This window comes from Ammospiza caudacuta, chromosome 1 (assembly GCF_027887145.1).
Source record: "Ammospiza caudacuta isolate bAmmCau1 chromosome 1, bAmmCau1.pri, whole genome shotgun sequence".
Taxonomy (NCBI): Eukaryota; Metazoa; Chordata; class Aves; order Passeriformes; family Passerellidae; genus Ammospiza; species Ammospiza caudacuta.
In genome coordinates, this window is record NC_080593.1 from 100,846,646 (window position 1) to 100,863,924 (window position 17,279).

A 17,279-nucleotide genomic window follows, 5' to 3' on the forward strand; every position below is an offset into this window, starting at 1 on the left:
CTACAAAATCTGAAAAGATTTCAAAAGTTCTAACTTTTATCCTTCCTCATCTAAAAAAAAAGAATTCCTCCTTGCCAACTGCTTCTCACAAGTTTTCATTTCAAAATATTATTTCTTTTTTGAAGATAAAAAAATTCTTAAGAAATCCCTAACCAGTTCTACCTCAGATTTTCACACCTTTCTGCCCATGATAATGGAAAAATAATATTAATGTAGCAGATATTAGATATAATCTAGTGATTCCTACTAAAATCAAGAGAAGCATGATACATTTGAAAAAATACAGTGATGTCAATACAAGTTTTTTTTGGGATTTCTCTGTAGATTAACTGCAGGCTAGTTTACTGTGGTATAACACAAATTAAGGAACAATTACCAGCTACAGAAACTTTAATTATTATTTAAATCTGTCTTTCCTACAGCCTTAAAGGAAGGTCCTTATTGTTGATGGTAGGTTTCAATCTGAGTAATGACTCATTGATCTAAGCAAAACTTGGCCAAGTTCATAAGACTCTATAAAACAACACAAAAATTTCAAAGCAAGCCTTAAACAAAAGAAACTACAGGAAATTTCACCCATTTTCTACACTTAATTTACTTCGTACTTTACTAAAAAAGGTATATTAAAGCTTTATCAGGGAATTCCAGTTAGACTGGGATTGGTCCAGCTATTCAGAGTAGATGGTCATCAATAGTGGGAATGGCAAGAGAAAAACCCAGGAAATCAATAGTCATAATAATGGCATAGGCATTGTCCTTATTGAAATGCCCTGGGGAGGAGACTCAAAAGTAAATGGACTGGCAAATATTCCCATATTTATCCTGCTTAGTTTTCCTCTTCCTTTAAACTAATTGTGTATAAATAAAGTAGCTGTTAAGAATTCTACTAAATCTCCCCTAAATAGCCATCATTGATTTGCATTATAGTACGAATCGATAAGGAAAGGAAAAATAGAAAGCATGGATAAAAAAAAAACCCAACCCTTCAGGCATTCTTTCATAAAATTGTGCCAAAATACCCACTGTCAGCAAGAACTTTGTATTTCAAATGCCATCTATATTGTATGGTAATTTCAGATATAGATTGAGTTTATTGATAGGCTCAAGAAATTTCAAAAAAACTTCTGGTGCTGACTTATGCAGTACCAGAGTCACGTGAAAAGGTGACCTTGCATATAGAAATTACTTGTGAGTATATATAAAAATTTAGATCTTCAGTTCTATAGAAATAATCCCCACCAAATTTTATTTTTTTTTTGGAAATCCATTAGAAACAGCAAAGAGAAAAATAAAAATTTCATGCCTATGAAATAGTGTGAGTAATTGTGAGTTCCAGATTTTATACTCCTAAGACACGGTAACCAAGATGAAGAAATATACATGAAGTATACATTTTCCTATGAATACGATGTTTGTATACATATGCACAGATATAGATATATATTTGTATACACACTAGAATAACTAACAACTCTTCTATAGTTAGAAGATGGCGTATATTTCATTAGCTCTGCCAAGTGCAAGAAATTCAGTATAAAAATGTTGTCTGCTCATTTCTGTCTTTGTTCTGAAATTGGTATTTTCCACAAATAAGGGATATAAAAATTAAATGGCCTTTTTAGGAAAATGGCTGTTAGGACTTACAAAGGATGCTACCTGTTTTGGGAGAAGCCTTAATTGACAAGAAAAGCACAGGTATTGTGAGAGGTTTTCATTTAACTAACTGTGCAGGGTGGTCTTGCATGATAAAGAGAAGCACCTGTTAATCTCACTGTTCCCTTCTGCACCCCAAGCACACAGACCAGATTCTCAGCTCATGCAAATCAGTGAAGCCTCATTGATTTTGCAGAGACTGTGAATGGCTAATGGCATTGTACTGCAGCCTGAGAAAAAGTGGAGCTATAGCCCTCCTGCTTTATGGAGAGCCAAAATCTTCTCTGATTTAAAACTAGATTCCCCTCTGATTAGTTTATGGTGCTGAAAACAAACTCCTTTACACAGAGACAGAAATCCATGCCTTCTGCTGACTTTTAATGTGTCTCAGAGCCTTTCTGCAGGTGAAGACCTTACTCACTCCCAATCCCTGGGCTAAGCCATGTTTTGAAGGTCTAGACCCCTCCTGACTTCCAGAGCCCAAAGAATGAATACAGTCAGGAAAAATATTTAGAAGGCCTAAAAGTATTTTGTTTTAGAGTAACAGTCATTGAAACTAAAAAAGAATAAATAAAATTTGCTGCTCTATGTAGTGCCTTTTCTAAAAATTTCAGTGCTTTCACTGACTCCTCATTTTAAATCATTGTTTCAGTCTCTCTGCTTCCATTTGACTCCATTCTTCACCATGATTTTGGGTGGTAATGACTAGAAATATTTTTATACATATTGAGAGAGGCATAATAATATTTTGAAGCTTTTCCTGGTTTTGCTGGGCATCTCAATAGACACATTTTTCTGCTCTTTCCAACAGGAATTGTCAGTATGCTTTCCTTATACCCTTTCTCAAACATATAGGCTCCAGGATAGGATTCCTATTATCTTTCCACCTAAAAGTACCCCTCTTGCCACCACATGGAGCTGAATGCCTAAAACCCTGCTTCATTTTCAAAGGACGAAAGAGTTGTTAACAATTAATCCTTGTCAGCAAATATTAAATCATAAACAGGGTCTGAACTGCCACAAGAGAGATGGAATTTCCTTCACATCCTGCAGGCTAGGACTGCAAAATATTTTCTAAGCACCAACCCTGTGAAGACCAAAGGTTCTCTTAAGGAGTGAGTAGAGAAAACACAGTTTAAATATCTTTATTTTTGATTATGGGCTACATATATGTAGTAAATGAAGGTGTAACCTAACATTTTAAACTTCTGGCGAGTATTCCTTTTGTCCTCCACCTACCAGTGCCAACAGATTTAAAGATTAATGGAACACACACCTTTCAGACTAACTGGCAGACATGTCTGCATTCTTGGGCTTGGCATGCAGCTATTAGACTTTGCAGGGTGCTGTAATTTTTTGTGTATGTCTCTAAAATGGACTTTCACCAACTCTATTTAGAGCTATTCATCCAAAATGCTCCAGGAGATGTTATTCAAAAAGGCAAATGGTACAATATTTATTTCACTATTTTTGACCAGGGCTAGAGATATTAACCTGATTAGTTGACATATTTTACTTGTTTATTTCCTTTCTGTCAAGTTGTGAGTACATCAGAAGCAGCAAAATAAACACTCCACAATAAACTTTTGCTTGTGAAAAGGTCTTGCCAGTGCGCAAGTTGCATGGCATACTTTACGATAGAGAAGCTGGAGGGAAAAAAAAGACCCTGTAGAGATGATGGAAAACATCAAGACAAACATCAAAACATCTCCAGGCAGCAGATCAGGGACTGAATAAAGTGAGTAAAGCTGGGTTTGTGAGGTGAAAACATACTTGACATTGATCTCCTGCCAAAATGTTGATGTGGCATGGGATCAGCAGTGAGCAAGGTCATGAAGCAACTGGAAGTTTATTGACCTGAATCTTAACCAGTCAAGGATAACAGGTCTCTTTCATATGAATCATAAATGACTTTGAAAAATGCATGAATAAATAGCTCAGGAGGATGACAAAGCAACATTTAACCTTTTAAGTGCTGATTAGGGTTTACACCAGAGGTCAAATGCCATTATCATCAGAAATCTCCAGGGAGTCCTTTTGTGATTTATTTTGGTGGTCTTAATCCAGACATACTGCATAAATTTTCATATCATGAAAGTTAGTTACCAAATTATCAAACCAGCCAACATTTACTCTGAGTATTTATTCATTCCCAAAGAATTTCTGCAGAGATTCATACTGTATCTTTCCCTGTTTGTTCTGTGTATTAATAATCCTGGAGATTGTTTGGATAAGACCTAGCTGCAGGTGGAAACTGATGATACTGTAAACTATTGCTGTGAAAAAGCACTCTGTGAATTCCCTTAGAGACTTAGGGAATGTTAAAAAAAAAAAGGAAAAAAATAAAAGAAAGAAAAAAATCCTTATGTAGAATTTTATTGAAATGCCATTCTGCAATTGCAAGTAATAGCTTCATGACTGTAAAGATCACTTGCCAATCTCTTAGATATCCCTCAAGCAGCATCAATTGACTTCTGTATATAAATTTACATTAGTGAGACAAAATTTTTCAATGTTGCATTTGTGTTACCAAAGAGATGTTATTTTAAACAGGCATAAGGATTTTAAAAGGGCTTAAGTCACGCAAAAGTATAAATACCTTCAAAAGTTTTTCATACATAAGACCACCAGTAATTCAATCAATTCACCCAGCACTGTTATCATAAAAACATATTTAAACCAATATAAATTAATTTTTTCTCAGATATTTATTAAATCTTCCTCATCAGTCAAAGAATCTTGATCAATAGGCCTTCAAAAAGGCCTATTTCAAATGTAAGTTCTGTAGTTATGTCATTGATGACAGAAAGGCAGATGATCAGTCGGCTAATTATGTTTATTTTTACAATGTAATTATATATTAGAGTTCTGTGCTGTGTGAAATTTAAAAACATTCAAGGAATTCCAAGGAAAAAAAATAGATGTTTTGAGCCAATTAAATTTCTTCATGCAAGAGAATTTAGTCTCAACAGCTCGTTTTACAGAATTGAGAGATCACAGAAACGAGTGCTGCTTCTCTGATATCCAAGCACACTGTTACATTATTGATTTCTTTGGCAACAAAGAAACTCAATGGTTTATAAGGTCACTTACAACACTTTGCTTTTTGCAGAGATAACTATTTTCTTCCTTCTTGAAAGCATTTGTGAGATCCTAAAACCTTGCAGGAAATAAGCTGCCTGTTACACTTAAAAGCATGTGGTCTCTCAGAAATTCTCAAAAAATGTTGAGGGGAAATGCAGTGTTGCATATATTCTTTCCTTTGTCATTACCACAGCTTTAAACATTCCTGCCCAAGGAAAGTTTCCTTCATTATTACTACAGATAGCTAGAGGTTGTAGTTTGATTTGCTTTCTAATCCAATTTTTAATTAAAAGAAAATCTTTTGATGGGAGATCTTCTGTTTGCTTTCATCCTGGAATCCAACATTTTGGAAAAGATAAAGAATCACATATGCTTCCAGCTTGTTGTTCTTTTATAGGGAGACTTTGTTGCCCTTGTGCACAAAAAATTCTGTCTCATGGAAAACACATGAAATACTGTTTTTAGAGTAAATTCCTGGATGCCTATTTATTTACATAAATATGGATTTCTTCATTTTTATACCCTGGAAATTTTAGCTATTTGAATATGGCAATTTTCCTTCTTTCCACTCTCAAAAATATCTATTTTAATCCAACAATCTAGTGACCTCCCTTTCCACCAACCGCTTTTCATTTTTCTTTCTGTCATGGAAATCTTTGACAAGACAAATAAATTTGTGCTTTTGGACTTTATGTATATTTGCTTTTAATGGATTACATTACTTCTGCCTGAGAGCTATTGAATTGAGTATTGTGCTACATCAGGTCAACAGACACGCATCCTTTTCTTATCAGTGTATGCTCCACATTCCCAAGTTATCTGGGAAAGTCTCCTCTAGGTGTGGTCTATTATTACCGTTCAATATTTACACCTTTCGAGTGGTATCAGGGTGTCAGCAGCTAGAAAAAAAGTAGCATCTCAAATAGCCATCAGCTTTCACTTGGAGAACTGAAATTATGGAGAGTAAATGTGCATGCCTGTTTCGTCACTGAGGAAACTGTGAAGATGAGTGTATATTAAGGTGAGAATCACTGATGCCTGGCAGTGCTGAAGCCTAGCTGAATGCCAAGAGAGATATTTTAGAGCTAAAACAAGTCAGACATGATAACAAATTGTACTCACCAGCTTTAGAGAGACTTCATGCAGGTAAGTGCATGAAGAATTCTGCAGTAGCAATGAAAGTGTAAGGGAAATCGGTACACTAATCAGTGACCCTAACATGTCAGGTCTGCTACCTGTTATTATATAAGTATTCAATTCCTATTGTCCACATTTAATTGACCTGAAGTCAGCTGAAAAATACCAGCTAGCCTTTTTGGTTATTTCAGTGGATGAGAGAATGCTCCTAAAATACCGATAAAAGAATGAAAAGCTCTACAGATAATATGAATAAAAGATGTACTGGTTCCTGTTCTGAGGTGAAAGAATCTTGAAAGAAATATTTTTTCTTGTCAGAAAAACAGCTTTTCCTGAGCACTAAAATGTTCAAAAGAATCTCATCTTTTTGATTACTTACAGCATTTTGAAGGCACTGTTCCCACCCTAGTTAATCTATGTGATTGACAAGGTCTACATTTAACTGTTTTTTTTTTCTTCATTAGACAAGTCTATTTTTCCTTTTAAATAGTGAAACAAATCCACTGCCACGTACGAATTCCAATGTTGTCACTAGACCTGTGCTGCAGCAATTTAAAACTTCAGAAAAACATGTGGGATTGAATCCCATCTTTCTGCTTAAAAAGGCTTGAGATAAAAAAAAAAACCCTCTAAATAAAATTTAACCCTTAGAAGGACACTGTTATACACATAAATTACTCTGGCAAAGGCAGCTGAACAGGGGATCAGTAACGACTTTGTTTGTTATAAATTGCTATAATTTAAAAGTATTCTTCAGAACTACATAAAATAGTAGTCATTGACTCATATAATTGTGGAATGGTCTGGGTTGAAAGGGACCTTAAAGATAATCTACTTCCATGGACAGAGATACCTTTCACTAGACCTGATTGTTCAGGGCCCCTTGGATACTCCCACTGCTGAAACACCCACAACTGCTCTGGGAAGTCTGTTCCATTGACTCACCAACTTCATGCTAAGGAACTTCCTCCTAATGTCTAGTCTAAACTTGTGCTCTTCAGTTTTATTCCATTCCCTTTGTCCTGTTACTACATGCCCTTGCAAAAAGCCTGTCTCCATTTTTCTTGCAGACTTCCTTCAGATACAGGAAGGCCACAATTAGGTCACCTCAAAGTCTTTTCTTTTCCAGGCTGAACAGTCCAAATTCCTTATAGGAGAAGCTCTATCCCTCTCATCATCTTGCATCTTCCTCTGATCTTGCTCAAACAAGTCAAAGTTCTTCCTCTGCTGAGGACACCAGCATGTTGTCTCATGAAAATATTACTGCTATTGCATTAATTTAAATTAATGATATTAGAAAATTAACCATTTAAATTATTTATATAGTACTTTTAGATCACTTTTAAAGTATGTAAATGTATGTTCTTATTCAATCACCTTGACTCTGAAAATCTGGACCTAGACTGCTGTAAAACTACCCAAACCAACCAATATTTCTGCTTGATATTCAGGTTGCAAGTGTTACATTTTTGGATGCATTTTATGACAAAGGCTAGCATAGAACAAAGGAGAAAAACCATAAATGCATAATTCATCAGGTGTCATTGGGGGGGATGAATTGCTCTTGCAGGTATTGCTCTCTTGCCATCAGCTACATAAGGAACTCTCTCCATCTAGCACAGAGCAGGTACCTAAATCAGACTACCCAGTTCAGAGGTTCTCAATAAGTTAAATCTGCATTCAAAGCTCTCCTTCCACGAACACAAAAACCATGGTTAGCATCACAGCTGCATGACATTATATCTGCTGCTGTTTTAGCCTGTCTCTGTTGAGGCTGTTTTGACTTCCACGACATGCTGCATCGTGTTCTCAGCACTCTGCACCCACCTGCTGAGGACTCCTTTTGATGCTGGATTTTGCATCCTCTTCCTCTTTCAAAGTGGCATATTTCCAGCCTTTGCAAGCTACAGTCTGGACTTGGGGGCCATTAGCCCCCTTTTAAATTCGAATTGCTATGCCATTGGTTAATAAAAAAATTAACAATGCCTTGGTGCAGATCTCAGTCATAAGCTGCACCTTCACTGGCCACATAAATTGTGACACCAGTTATTCAGTCTTGTTTAGGACACAGAACATATTCTGTTTCCACCATTTTTCAATAACCTTGCTTTTAAAATATGTGTTAGAGAATATATTCATATTCCTATCTCTCATAATCAGTTCTCTGATTTTAAATAAAATTTGGCAAGACACTGTATGCCCTAAAGCGCTTTCATAGTCCCTAAAAGCCTCAGTAGTCTGAGGCTTGCTTGAACTGTTTTCTACTGGCCTGAAGTCTCAGATCTGAGGGGATATTTAACTGCACTTTTCTGGTTTGTACTTCTCTTCTCAGGTATTTTTATTCCTTTTGTTTGTTACTCAGATATCCCTCAGAAGCTGTGAGCCTGGCAAAATCATAGCCCACCAGTGAGTGGATCTGTGTACTGCTGAGAAGTTCCAAAACATCTCTGATGTGCCAGGTACTGCTCAGAGGGTGTCACCACCTAAGCTGGGGTTAAAGCCACATGTGTTTCACTTCTCAGCAGATACAGGCAGTCTCCTAAGATACACAGCAGATGCAATCTCGTCCTGCTCAAGCTGCTGGCTGGCTGGCATGGCTAGCAGGGACACTGAGCCTGCCACAGGGAACCCAGCACTAAGGTAGCACAGGCACACAGCTTCCTGCCGTCCCAGAGCACCAGCAGAGCAAGCTCTGCACAGAGCAAAAAGTTCTGCAGACATCATTCCAAACCTAGAGTAAATTCAGAGGTGGAGTAATCCTTAAAACTGCCCTTGTAGTGTGTGGGCAGCCACTCTGAAACCCCCCTGCTCCTTTCCCAAAACTTTCCATGTCTTCAAGCAGCAGCCTCCCTCACTAGCTTTGCAGTCTGTGCACAACAGATCACTTCCACAACAGCACTTGCTCACCCTTAATCCAACATGCCCTATTTATTCTTTGGACAACAAGCTCCTGTGGCAAGACTATACTTCCTAATTCTGTACAGAATGGGGATTTTAATGATGGGGAACAAAATTGACCCCTAAAGAGCTGTTAGCCATAATGTCCTTTTGGAAGTGGTTATTTGTCATTCACAGTAACAGGTCTACACAATTAGCATGTGATCATCATGCATTTAAAAATAAAGATGAGGGAGGGGACACTCTCGCTCTGATGGAAATTGCTCCCACTTTGTAGAGTTTATTGTTGTCTTGATTGCAGAGATGTTACAGGCTGCTGCAGAGCTCCTGATGAATAACCCTTATTATGTATTACATGCCGCATGATTTATGCTGAACATGGCACCTTATGATCTGTATTTCCACCATGCTCTCATAATGCTTTTGTGACTTAGCTCAGCTTGTCCTCTCTTTAACCTCTGTATTCAAAACATATTTACAAATATGCATATTTTACACATTCATATGACATTCTGCCCTGTCGGCTGCTGACTCCACCTTCAAACTACTGGAAGCTGCACAGATTTTAATGAAAACCTGCTTTTAGTGTTTCTTTCAGTGTGGACCAAGGATAAAGACAAAAAAGGCCCCAAACCTATCATAGCATTGTTCTTCATTAATTCCTTTGGTAAAAAAGCTGAGGAAAGAAAGAAAAATGGGCAAACCCATTGTCATTGCAATTTAAAGCAAAATAATTTCCACTAGTCCTTCCATAATTACAGTGGGAAGAAAGGCTAATGCATATTAAAACAGTGTTTCTTTCAGAAAGGATCATTTAGCTGTACTGATGAGCAAAAGGAGAATTAGTAATGTATTGACAATTCCTGTTTACATATGTTTGGCAATACATACATTGCACTTTGGTGAATGCCAGCAAAAAGAGGATGTGGCTTTATGTTTAAGACTGTGTGTTTGATTGGAGAAGACTTTGTTTTTAAAAGTTAACTTCAAATGTTTCTTAGCTTTCTACATCATCTAACTGTTTAAGATCTTTCTGAATCCTTTTGTTAAGGCACTTGATATTAGATTGATAGAAAGTGCTAGGTATTGATAGAAAGACAAGCCAGGTATTGGTATTTGAAGCAGTAGTTTTGCAGCATCCAGCTGATGATCTCTTTTTCTCCCCCTGAATGTATCCCAAAGAACATTATACTATTATCATCTGGATATATTTACAGTTTTGTGGCCAGAATTGCCTTGGGTAAGATAACCAAGTACAGTAAATATATATGTAAGTCTCTCTGCAAAGCCCACTTGCTTTTAAGCCTGTTTCTGCCTTAATGGGATTCATTGCTTCCCTAAGCAGCCCTTGTAATTTTCAGCAAGGTCCTTTAACTCATTTAATGTGCAACATTTGTTCATGCCTAATTTGTCTGAGCTAGGCCATGTTTGTGTTTTCCTTGAGTTGCAGAAAGGTTGATCGTGAGGGTGGAACTGCCTGCCTCCAGTGAATATATTTCTTTCCGAATTACAGTAATTACTGCAGGTTTCATTTGGTTGGTGCTCCCCTCTGTGCCCCTCCTTGACAAGGTTAACAAGCAGAAGGCAACTGAACATCAAAAGATAAGTGTCTGATTGCACGGGCAGTTGTTGACAGTGCCATTTCCCTGGTGATGGTGATAACATTCTCTTCTGGATTCTTCTGCAAAGGCACGTAGGAATTACATTTGCAGCCCTAAGGATAACTGGAGATGTCAACAGATCTGTGTTACACCCCGCTTGAATCCTGAAGGACATGCTGCCTCTGCTGAACAAAGACAATAGAGATAATTAGAGGTTTGGGGGGGGAGGTTTCTCTAATCCCCCCCTCTCAGCTTTAAAAACAGAAATATTTAATGTAGCCAGCTTTTAATGAAAGGTAATGAACTCCATTAGAATCTTTGTATTGGCTTTGAACAGCAGAACAGAATCTTTCTTGCCTCCCTTTATGTCTCTCTAAATATATATCTCTGTACAAACATATGTGCATCTGTGTATTTAAATATGTCACCATGAATATATATGTAATTATGTCTACATATATGTATATATGATATCCTTCTCTCCCTTTCTCTCGTTATATTTATATATATATAGAAAATAGAAATGTTGCCACTCTGATTTGCCTTTAGAAATACAAAACTGCATTAGAAATATGATTTTCCCTAAATAATCTAAAATTAACTCACTTGTAAAATACTTGCATCCATCCCTGGCCATCTCAAGCTGCAGTTGGTAACCTCAAAGTCTTAAATGTAAAATTATGAAAGAAAATCTACCTTTCAGTTGTTTTCTCACAGTGACAACTGCATAATGAGGGAACAGATATTTTAGCTTTAACATAGTTTCACTTTGAAGTACTTCCCTCTTGAAATTTCTCTTACAATACCAAATATCACCAGGCAACTCAGTCCTTAATGAACTGAAATACCTAATATAAAAAAATATGTTTTCCAATAAACAAATAGTTATATTTAAGATTTTTATAAACATCAGGTATCTCAGAATTCTCTACTAATTACCTCAAGGATTTGAACTAACTCTTTCTGTTTAATTCCCATCACCTGCCATTTATAATGGCTGCATTCAATTTATTTTTCCAAGGGATTAGGTGACCTCTGAATCACAACCATAATAAATCAGACTTTTAGAATTATTATTATTATTCAGATGTATACTGTTTTTGCAACTGTGAGAGGGAATGTTTCTCATGCATGAGTTATATGATAGAAGTCCTCAGACATGCAAATGGCGTATTTTTAATTCTCTTATTATGAAAATAAAAATCAAATAAGTTTATAAGTAACTTAGAAATTGGTTTCCAATCTGATCTCATTTGCTCATGTTTTGCAGAAAGTTAATTCCAGTGACTTCTGGAAAGTGACATTTGACTTACCTTAGTGTGAGGTATAGGAGATTGCTTGGCTTAAACAGATGCTTGGCTTAAACTGACTTTCAGACCATTTTAATCATTTAATTGAATGTGCAATACACTTTCAGATATACTAGGAAATCATTGTTATCTTGGAACTTTTATTAGAGGTCATAAAGAATAAATCTCACATATAAAGAACTTGCATTTTTCTCATCTTAGAATAAGTAAGGTAATGGTAACCCTTTTCTGAGATAAAAGATTAGAATAATTTAGTTTGTTACAGTCTAGATCAATGCATGTATAAATACAGATATTTCTCCTTGAGTTGGCCCAGTGTAGGCCCTATCAGGGGAAAAAAACTAGGCCCAATGGTTATTAGAGAATTAGATTAAATAAGAACAAGTGGTTTGAGCTCAAGCTGAAGTAGTGGGTCATAATTTATAAGGGAAGAAATCTTTTTGCGCTTCCCCAAAACACTCTGAGGTCAGAGCGATTCTTTTCCACACAATTTTTCACCCATTAAAGAATATAGGCAGACCTGTACAAACATTTTCTGCTTCAAAAAGAAAGGAGAAAGAAAAAAAAAAATAAAGCATCAGCCTTTTAAAATATTTGCATAGGGAAATTTGACTTGTTTATGCAATAGTTCTCGGTCTAGGTAGCGCCATTGCTGGTTCTTTATGAGATGGGTAAGAGGTGGGTTTGATCCCACAGGCTTATGCACAAGGTGCAGATTTCTGTACCACAAAGCCCTCTGCTCTTCTGCTCTGTCCTGGCATGCATGGAGTCCAGGGACAGCAGAGGGAAAACCTGATGCCCATGTAACTCTGGAAGCGATGACTGTGACGTGTGGTGCAGCCAAGAAATGGTGGCTGACAGGTCAGTGTATGAACAGTGTGGAGCCTCACTGAGGATGGACCCCATTTCATAGCAAGGGTGGTAATTAATTCACTTGGGAGGAATGGACATTCAAACTATTTGCCTGGGAAAATTAATGCAGTCTCCAGTCAGAGGACCAAAGGTAAAAGCCATAGCTCCCTTTTGTTGTCTGTGAAATGAGGTCAGCACAAGCAGGAAGGCAATTCAGGGAAACTAAAGATGCCTAATTTATATGCCTGAAGCAGACAGTTGTGAACATCCCCTGTGGAGAGCAACAAGAATATGTCAATGCTATTCCACTGTAAAAGGATTGTTAACTGCAGAGCTGCAATGTAAAGAAAAAAATCACTTCATGAAGAATCTCCCTACTGAAAAATGAAAAATTCCTTTTTTCTATCAACAGGTAAATTTTACTTTTTTCTGATAACACAGTACATGTATTGGAAGAAACTAACATACTCTACTATTCAGTCAAGCTCACAAACTTAAGCACAAAACCTGTTATCTGTCTTTTAAAATGTAAAAGAAATTCACACAAATTCCCCCCCAAAAGCCTAAAACTGGCTATGTTTTGATAATGAGACAAAATTAGAGTAAAGCAACAAATTGTGAAGCATGTGCTGCAAAAAAGAACAAATTCTTCAATAGCTACAACCTTTACACAAGGAAACAGAAGAGTATATTCTTGTGGGAGGTGAGAATATTTATTTTAAATTGCGGTATTCTGTTTAAAATCATTACTTGAGAAGACAGAGGGTGGGGGGAGCAACCCTAATGAAAAGTGTTGGCTATAGATCTCTGAGCCATATTCTCTTGGAGTCAGACTCCCATTTTCCTGTGAGCACTTGTACTGCCAAAAAATAGATACACAATTGTATCAATATGTATTTTCTCCCACATCTTTTGGCTTAAGACTGTCCTCTTCATATAATAAAGTATTACTGACACAGAAGGCTTTTCACATCATGGGGCTGCTGGTGAGTTACCTGTAGATTACTAATCAGAGCTATACATGCTGCCAAGCTCATTTCATTCCAGATGAAGAATATTTTTCAGATTTTATCTCAAACTTCAATGGGTTTTCATTTTTATAAGAGGTCAGGTTCGATATGTTCTGCTCAGAAGTATATTTAAACCCCAGCTAGAGCTCCACACAGGATCCTCTAACATCCCAAAGAAAGGGTCCTGAAGGTATGGACTACAAAGATTGAGAACAACTGATGTTTTTTACCCTTGCCTCAGACCAGTTGAATTGGGTTCCACAGAAGATTCATCTGGTTGAAATAAGAAGAAAAGTACTGTGTTTCCTGGAACAGTAAATAATGTATTACTTATCTGTGCTAGTGAGCATTTCTCTTGAACAAGTATTTTACTGACAGTGTTAGGGGAACCTTGATGGCATTCTCATGATGCCGAATTTTGCCCCAAAAGGCAAAGAATAACTGCTTAAGAGACTCAGCCTAAGTCAGATAAGCAGGAGGTATTTTATTGCGACGCGTCGGAGAAATCACAAAATGGATTTCTGAGTTCACATAGCAAAAGCAAGCCTTATATACAATTTTGTGTATAGGATTACATCAGATCAGATACATAATCATGCATATTCATATGGGGCGTGGTGTAGGCGGAGCGTGGGCGGAGCGTAGGTGGAGACATCTCTTTTGGGGAATTCTCAGGTGGTCGTTCCTGTTGCCTTCATCATAGACGGGGTCTTTCCGATGAGTCTTCCTCTTTAAACTTTTGAACCTCTTTCCTAATTTGGTTAATTCCCGGTGTACTTGGCTTGGTCTCTATAGCTTGGCAGAGTTCTTAGGGTCAGTTTGACATTGTTGGCCCTGAACATGCTTAGCCCATCAGTTCCCCCTATCCCTATCTCCTTCCTGTCCTTGTGTTTCATGCTTTAGCTGATTAATTGCTCTATGTGTTCCCTAATATTATGTCTTCTTCAAATGCCTCACATTCTATGTTTTAACTCATTGTTTCTTGGAGGCTATCTGCTTTGGGGCTTCATTCCCCCCTTTTCTTATAGCTTACGAATTCTTTCGTCAAGTTCTGGTCCCACAGGACGCTGATAGGCTCGTGCCATTGCCCAAATCATTTGGGTCCTCTTCATTATGCCTCTTAGTCTCCACCACAAACAAATGTTTGTAAGAGTTAGTAATAACAAAGCTATAATTACTACTAGCATTGGGTGCACCAGGTAATGGAAGACCTGTGTAGCTGTTGGGGAGTATCCTGTAAAGATGTCCCACCAGTGATGCTGGCCTACTTGTTCTACTTCGGTCAGGACGTTCTTTATCCTTTCTGAATTGTGTTCTATCTGCCATACCATTCGTTTAGTTGTTTGGTTCACCTTTTGCACCAATTTCTTTACTTCAGGGTGTGCAAGCATTGCTTTGAGAATTTTGACGTCCATCCCTATTTGTAATTTCGGTATCTCTTGATATAGGTTGAAATTTGCGTTAATTAGCTGTTGGGTAGTTATTGGAACAGTGTAATGAAAATCACAACCTATGATCTTGGTAAAGTTGCATGCACAAAAGTTAGTATTGTTAGTTTCTGCTAGGCAATTATCTATAGTGACGTTGTCACAAGCTGTCCTTACACAAGCACATCCATTTCCTATATAGTAAACTTGTGATTGTGTTTTATCCTGCGGAAGCATTTCTAAGGTACATACACTATTTTCAGCATCTAAGCATAAATCTTCGGCTTCTACCACAGCATTTTCGCAAACATAGCCTAATTGTCCTCTTGGGATGCATGCTTCTGTGCTAACCGATTGCCACTTGTTTTTGGTGTAATCATAACTGGCCCAAACGTTATGGTTTATTGGCCTGACAATGACATCTTGATGCATTGTCCCTAAAGTGAGGATGGGAAAGATACCTCTTTCCTCTGCCGCACTAATGGTGAGGACATAAGCTTCAACGTGTTCTCGTTGAGGTTCGTAAGTGAAGTTCACTAACTGCCACCAAGCTTGATGGTCCCTTTCAAATCGTGTAGTATGATTGTCCTTTAGTATTGTTTCCCTTATTTCTTGAGGTAATATACCTGCCGTTCCTTCTCTCATTATTCCTGCCGCTACCGACTGTACCCATTGTTGCGTCTGAGAGCATTGGATAGCGAGTGCAATATCTTTGCCAAGCTCCCCTGTGTAGTTAGCGAGCTTCACAAAATCCTCTGCAGTGTGGTTCGCTACCATGGTCAGTAATTTCACCACTAGCGATTGTGTTTCAGCTAATGTAAGCATGGATGTACTGAGAGGCACCTTAAGCTTTCCTAAGCTCGATGTGACGGTACTTAATTTGTTTACTAATACCTCTTGATCTATTGTGTTTACTATACCAAATCCGGTGCCAATCCACCCACTTAGATCTCTTTTTGTTTTTCTGTGATGAGACCTTGTCGCTAGCCATGCATTCCATCCCTTAAGGCTTTGCTGTATAAATGGTCGGCAATCCTTCTGCAAATAAGTAATATCGGTGTGAATGTTCATTTGCACCTTCTTCAGGGAATAAGTGGGGTCTAACAATAATTTTAGTTCGTTAGATTTTCTTATCACCTGAGGCCCTATAAAGGTTAGGTTGTGTACTGCTTTACACTCCACTGGTAGGGTGGTTTCTTGAGGCAAGTCTAGATCTGGATATAATGGGATCACGTCTTCTGGTAATTGTATCCTATAATCGACAGCACGCCCGAGAGCACGCCCGAGGGAGCTAATATCCTGTCCCAGTGTTTTCAACTCCCTTTCACATGTGAACATCATTGACTGATCCAATCTAAATGCCATCTCACACAGTGCTTTCCCTCCCTCAGGACCACTAGATATTACAATTTCTCCCGGAGAATGGAGAAGAGGGTGAGGGTCATAGGTTATGTTTTGAGGGCGTAGCTCCCCAAGTGAATCTTCTCTATAAATCACCCCCTTTATTGGTTGTCGTGATCCGGGTGGATCCTCCCTGAAGTCGCTCCACTGACATGAAATTGGGCCTTTTTGCTGGATCCAAACTGTGGGCCTGCCCATTTTCACTGGACTAAAGGTAATTAGGTTATGTTTAAAGGCTGGCATCAAGGGTTTAATTGTTAATACTAGCCGCCTTGTTTTCCCTTCCTCTGGGTCGAGTTCTCGACACCCAATTTGGACTTGGTCTCCCTTGTATGCTACCATGGAGGGCTGATCCCACACCTCACTTGCATATGGCTGATTGTTTCGTAAGGCATAAACCTCGAAATAGGGCCCTCTCGTTCCCAACTCTGGGTGGATACACTGGTGCGCATGAGACCATGGGTCTATTGGGGCAGAGCCTTGGGGAAGCACTATCGTTAGTCCAATGATTAGAGTTGTAAAGGTTTGGGGTGGAGTCGGGGTCATAATGTCTGGCTGTCAATTTTGTTTCTTTTGGCGTTCTTGTTGCTTGGTGTGAATTTGCTTTACTCGTAAAATAATCTTTTCTAGTTCAGTGTCTAGATCTCTTTGTTTTTTAAAAGGTCCAATTTGGTCACTTATTAGTGGATGTCGTGGGACAGAAGAATAGCAACGGGTCGATAAAACCTTAGAACGACTAAGTTTCAAACAATATTGTAACCAGCGGTGTACTTTCCAATGGCACCACCCTAATACAATTTGTTCGGGTGCTTCAAACAATTCCCTAGCCTCTAAAATGGATCTGTTGGCGAATTTCTCTAAGGCCAAATAGTTGTCATTCTCCCTTGCTTCTTTGCAGCTACACTC